Consider the following 5,994-nt stretch of genomic DNA (forward strand, 5'->3'; position numbering starts at 1 on the left):
AGGCCCGCGTACAGCAAAAAAAAAAAAAAAAAAAAAAAAAGAAATAAGGCAGGGACTTCCCTGGTGGCGCAGTGGTTAAGACTCCGCCTGCCAATGCAGGGGACACAGGTTTGAGCCCTGGCCCGGGAAGATCCCACATGCCATGGAGCAACTAAGCCCATGAGCCACAACTAATGAGCCTGCGCTCTAAAGCCCGCGAGCCACAACTACTGAGCCTGCATGCTGCAACTACTGAAGCCCGTGTGCCTAGAGCCCGTGTTCCGCAACAAGAGAAGCCACCACAGTGAGAAGCCCGTGCACAGCAATGAAGAGCAGCCCCTGCTCGCCGAAACCAGAAAAAGCCTGCAAGCAGCAATGAAGACACCCCCCAAAAAAAGAACATTACATTGTATGGATGTGCCACATTAAAAAAAAAAAGAAAGAAGGCAAATAGGCAGGCTTACTTGTACAAGCTATTCAGGGAAGAAGTGATTTTCCTTCTGAGCCAGATGAAAGTAAACCAAGGTTTATTGATTCAGCTGTTGCTACTAGACATCATCTGTTTGGCACGGATTAAGCGTTGGCTGCTAACTACAGCACATGTAGCTCCAACTTCTTCAATGACAGATACTAAGGTGAAGCCCAGATCTTCTGTTTCAAAACTGATTAGAAATTAACTCTAGAAACAAGTTTTGAATATAGTATACTAAGATGGAAGACTGCAATGCATAGGGTCTGAAGCAATAACTCCGAGAGTTTAGTGTGAATAGGTTTCACTCAGAGATCTTGTTAAAACTCAGACTGTCGGGCCCTACCCACAGAGGGTCTGGTTCACTGGGCCTGTGAATCCTCATTTATAACAAGCTGTTATGTGATGTCAATGCTTGTCATCTGTGACCCACACAGTGAGTAGCATAGATCTAATGAATAACTGTTTTATGGCCCAGTATGACAGATTCAGAATGGGCATCTTTTTTTTTTTTTTTTTTTTCGGTATGCGGGCCTCTCACTGCTGTGGCCTCTCCCCTTGCGGAGCACAGGCTCCGGACACGCAGGCTCAGCGGCCATGGCTCACGGGCCCAGCCGCTCTGTGGCATGTGGGATCCTCCCAGACCGGGGCACGAACCCGTGTCCCCTGCATCGGCAGGCGGACTCTCAACCACTGCGCCACCAGGGAAGCCCCAGAATGGGCATCTTTATAACCCAATTTCAGTTCTGTGAATATATTCTTTCAAAAGATATATGTCCAAAAACATATATGAAATACTTCTACTTTATGGTAATTTTCTATGTGGAACTAGCAGCACATGATCTACCTAAGGGAAAAATGAAATAAGTAACAATAGGCAATCTTTGGTTTTCTCCAGAAATTAGATATAATCTGGAGATAAAAATCATATCCTACTTCTTTGCCAGACAAAATCTTGAATGTGAGTGAAATGTAGGATTAAGTGAAGAATGTCACACCACTTCAAATTCTCAGGGTTGGAGTTTAGAATTAGATAACATGTAATCCAATTCCCTTCATTTCTAGACAGTGACAGGGGAACTGTGCCCACTGAAGGTGAATGACACTAGGTCATATAGATAATGAAAGGCAGGGCCAAGATTGTAACCCAAGTCTTCTGGTTGGGAGCACTGTATGCTTTTCCATCCAATAATTTCCTTTCCTGCTGGAAAAGAGCAGGTTACGCATCTGGTTGGAACCTTTTCTTGGCCTCATCAATGGCAAAGATTATAGTAATTTATGAAAATCTTCTCTACCACTTTAGAAAACATTTTGGCAGTTCATCAAATGATCAAACACAGAGTTACCATGTGACCCAACAATTCTACTCCTATGTTTATATATATCCAAGGGAAACGAAAATCTATGTCCACACAAAAAGTTGTACATGAATGTTCATAGCAACATTATTCATAATAGCCAAAGGTGGAAACCCAAATGCCCATCAACAGTTGAATGGATAAACAATATGAAGTATATCCATACAATGAAATATTGTTCAGCAAAAGAAAGAAATGAACTGGCTCCCCCTGCATGGCGCGCGGCCCAGGGGGGGCGCTGACAAAGCTGGGTAACCGGCCTTCTCCGGAGGCGGCTCGGCCCTCGGCCTTGCCTCGGCCCTCCTTCCAGGGCCTCCAGGGCCGCAGCCGACTGGCTGGCCTTGGCGGCCTTGGCGCCGCCGAGGCGGGAGAAATGGCAGTCCCTCCGAGGCATTCCCGGAGCGGCTGCCTTCGCCGGGGAAGCGGCGCTGTCTTCGAGGAAACCGGAAGCCCCCGGTGACCCGGTTTGTTTTTGGTCTGTTTTCAAACGCTGGGGAATTGAAACTCTGGCGGCTCTGGGGGCGGCCCTAGGAGCTTGTGTGCGGGCTATCATGGATGCACTGGTAGATGATGATATCTACATTCTGAATCATGAAAAAGCCCATAGGAGAGATACAGTGACTCCAGTCTCAATGTATTCAGGAGATGAATCTGTTGCTTCACATTTTGCCCTTGTCACTGCATATGAAGACATCAAAAAACGACTTAAGGATTCAGAGAAAGAGAACTCTTTCTTTAAAAAAAAGAATAAGGGGCTTCCCTGGTGGCACAGTGGTTGAGAGTCCGCCGGCCGATGCAGGGGACATGGGTTCGTGCCCCAGTCCGGGAAGATCCCACATGCCGTGGGGCGGCTGGGCCTGTGAGCCATGGCCGCTGAGCCTGCGCGTCTGGAGCCTGTGCTCCGCAACGGGAGAGGCCACAGCAGTGAGAGGCCTGCATACCGCAAAAAAAAAAAAAAAAAAAAAAAAAAAAAAGAATAAGATTTTAGGAAGAAAAGCTTATAGGAGCTCGAAGGGATGAAGAAACAAATTCTGTGGGAGGAGAACAAATAAATAAGGTCTACCATGCATATCGAGAGGTTTGCATTGATAGAGTTAATCTGAACAGCAAATTGGATAAAATGAATAAAGACAATTCTGAATCTTTGAAAGTACTGAATGAACAGCTACAATCTAAAGAAGTAGAACTCCTCCAGCGGAGGACAGAGATGGAAACTCAGCAGGTGATAAGAAATTTAAATCCATCTTCATCCAACCGGGAGGTGGAAAAGTTGAGCTGTGACCTGAAGATCCATGGTTTGGAACAAGAACTGGAACTGATGAGGAAAGAATGTAGAGATCTGAAAATAGAGCTACAAAAATCCAAACAAACGGGTCCATCTCAGGAAGACAGTCTGAAGAGCAGAGATTTCCAAAGACTAAGCATTTCAAATGATAATATGCAAAGTGCATACTGGGAACTGAAGAGAGAAATGTCTAATTTACATCTGGTGACTCAAGTACAAGCTGAACTTAAGAAAGCTGAAAACCCCAGCTGCAATCAAGAAAGCTTGCACCCCAGCAGGATGCATGGAAGACCTTGGGAAAGACAGCACAAAACTGCACTTGACAAATTTTACTGCAACGTACAAAAGACACGCCCCTCTCTCGCCAAACGGCAACTCTTTGTCATGCCATGTCTTCCCCTTTACCAGGAGATGTAAAGGTTTTATCAGAGAAAGCAGTTCTCCAGTCATGGACAGATCATGAGCGATCCATTCCTCACGATGGCACAAACTTTCAGGAACACAACTCTTATGGCAGAAATTCTCTGGAAGATAATTCTTGGGTATTCCCAAGCTCTCCTAAATCAAGTGAGACAACATTTGGGGAAACTAAAAATAAATGTTTCCCTTTATCCAACCTGCCACCACTGCATTACTTGGATCAACATAATCAGAACCGCCATTATAAAAATTAATTCTGAAGAGATTCATGATGTTCTCACGAGGTTGCTGTGTCTCCCTCAGTGGTTTTCTTGGGAAATCATTAACAAACTGAAAGCAGATTTTGATTAAACTTTTGCAGAGTTCTTCAGTATTTACATTTGCACATAATGTCCCATATTACATAGTTGATTTTTCAGTATGAAACAACACCCTCCAGCTCAGAATCAGGTATGTGTTACTAATTAATAAATTAACAAACCTAAGGTGTTTCAGAAAAAAAAAGGAAATGAAATAGTGATACATGCTACAACATGAACAAGCTTTGAAAACATGATGTCAATGAAAGAAGTAAGCTGCAAAAGTTAACAGATACTATATGATTTCATTCATATGAAAGCCCAGAATAGGGAAATCTACAGAGACAGAAAGTAGATTAGTGGTTTTTTAGGGCTGGGTTGGTGAGGGACAGAGGAATAGGGGAATTATAGCTAAAAAATATGGGGTTTCTGGAGAAGGTTCAAGATGGTGGCATAGGAAGATCTTAAACACACCTCCTCCCATGGACACAACAAATCTACAACTACTTATAGAATAATTCCCTTGGAAAAAGACCTAAAATTTGGATGAACAAATCCTCCACAAAAAAGGGTAAAAGGACAGCATTGAGATGGGTAGGAGAGGGAGAAATATGGGCTCCCAGGGAATAACCCACATCCCAGCCGTGGTGATCCACAATCAAAAGGGATCACAAGGTACAGATATTTTCCCTGAGGAGCAAGGGATTCCAACTGCACATCAAGCACTCCAACCCCTAGATCCTGCACAGGAGAGACAAGTCACCTAAACACCAGGCTTTAAAAACCAACAGGCAAAATGCTCAGGAAAATTATAGAACTGCATGGAACAGAAGACCAGCTTTTTTTTTTTTTTTTTTTTTTTTGCGGTATGCGGGCCTCTCACTGTTGTGGCCTCTCCCATTGCGGAGCACAGGCTCCGGACGTGCAGGCTCAGCAGCCATGGCTCACAGGCCCAGCTGCTCCGCGGCATGTGGGATCTTCCCAGACTGGGGCACGAACCCGTGTCCCCTGCATCGGCAGGCGGACTCTCAACCACTGTGCCACCAGGGAAGCCCCAGAAGACCAACTCTTAAAGGGCTTGCATGCAGACTCACTTGGCCTGAAAACCATTACAAAAACACCAGATTGCAAAGCTCATGGACCATAGGTGATGGGGACCCACTTGCTAATATTGAAGCAACTGCTAGAGAGGCAAGAACCAGTTGAGATGCTCCCTGGGGACTGAGTCATTGGTGGGAGTCATTTATGCAACCTCAGCGTACCTTGCTAATACTGGCACTGGTAGGCACCATTTTGGAATTCCCTATCTAACCTGTTCGTGACAGTGGGCACACCCTGCTGAAAGCCCTGCCCACCCCTACACCCCAGCTGGGCCTCAGAGCTGACCAAGCTATAACCCTGCCCACCAGTGCCCCAGGGCAGCCACCATCAGGCCCTGTAGCCGGTCTGGGTGACAGCCCTGCCCTTTAGCACCCTGCAGCAGTTGTAGCCCTGCCACAAAAGGTCAGATACAGCCTACAGAGGAGACACGGCTTGAAAACCCGGCTCTGGTGGCCAGGTGGGATTGCACTTCTGAGCCCCACAGGATATCTCCTAAATAAGGACACTCCTTCAAGACTGGTAGACATAGCTGATCTACCTAATACAGAAATACAACACATCAAGATCTGTGGAATGCAGCAAAAACAAATCTAAGAGGGAAGTTCGTAGCAATACAGGCCTTCCTCTAGAAACAAGAAAAATACCCCCCCAAACAACTAACTTTACATCTAAAGGAACTAGAAAAAGAAGAACAAACAAAGCCCAAAATTAGTAGAAGGAAGGAAATAATAAAAATTAGGGCAGAAATAAATGAAGTAGAGACTGAAAAAACAATAGAAAAGATTAATGAAACCAAGAGTTGGTTCTTTGAAAAGATAAACAAAATCAACAAACTTTCAGCTAGACTAACCAAGGAAAAAAGAGGAATCAAATAAATAAAATCAGAGATGAATGAAGAAAAGTTACAGCTGATACCACAGAAATAGAAAGGCTCATAAGAGACTACTATGAACAATTACATACCAACAAATTGGACAACCTAGAAGAAATGGATAAATTCCTAAAAACATACAATCTTCCAAGATGAATAATGAAGAAATAAAAAATCCAAATAGATTAATTACTAGTAAGGAAATTTAAACA

General features: G+C 44.4%; 1 pseudogene across 1 annotated transcript; it reads left to right on the top strand.

Annotated features, from left to right (window-relative positions):
- The first annotated feature begins 2,357 nt into the window (after positions 1-2,357).
- LOC308609128 (5-azacytidine-induced protein 2-like) lies at positions 2,358-3,765 on the top strand (annotated as a pseudogene). Its single transcript has 2 exons — positions 2,358-2,565; positions 2,795-3,765. The product of its transcript is annotated as a 5-azacytidine-induced protein 2-like (transcript).
- Positions 3,766-5,994: the final 2,229 nt, after the last annotated feature.

Source organism: Mesoplodon bidens (assembly GCF_964165515.1).
Source record: "Mesoplodon bidens genome assembly, chromosome: X".
Taxonomy (NCBI): Eukaryota; Metazoa; Chordata; class Mammalia; order Artiodactyla; family Ziphiidae; genus Mesoplodon; species Mesoplodon bidens.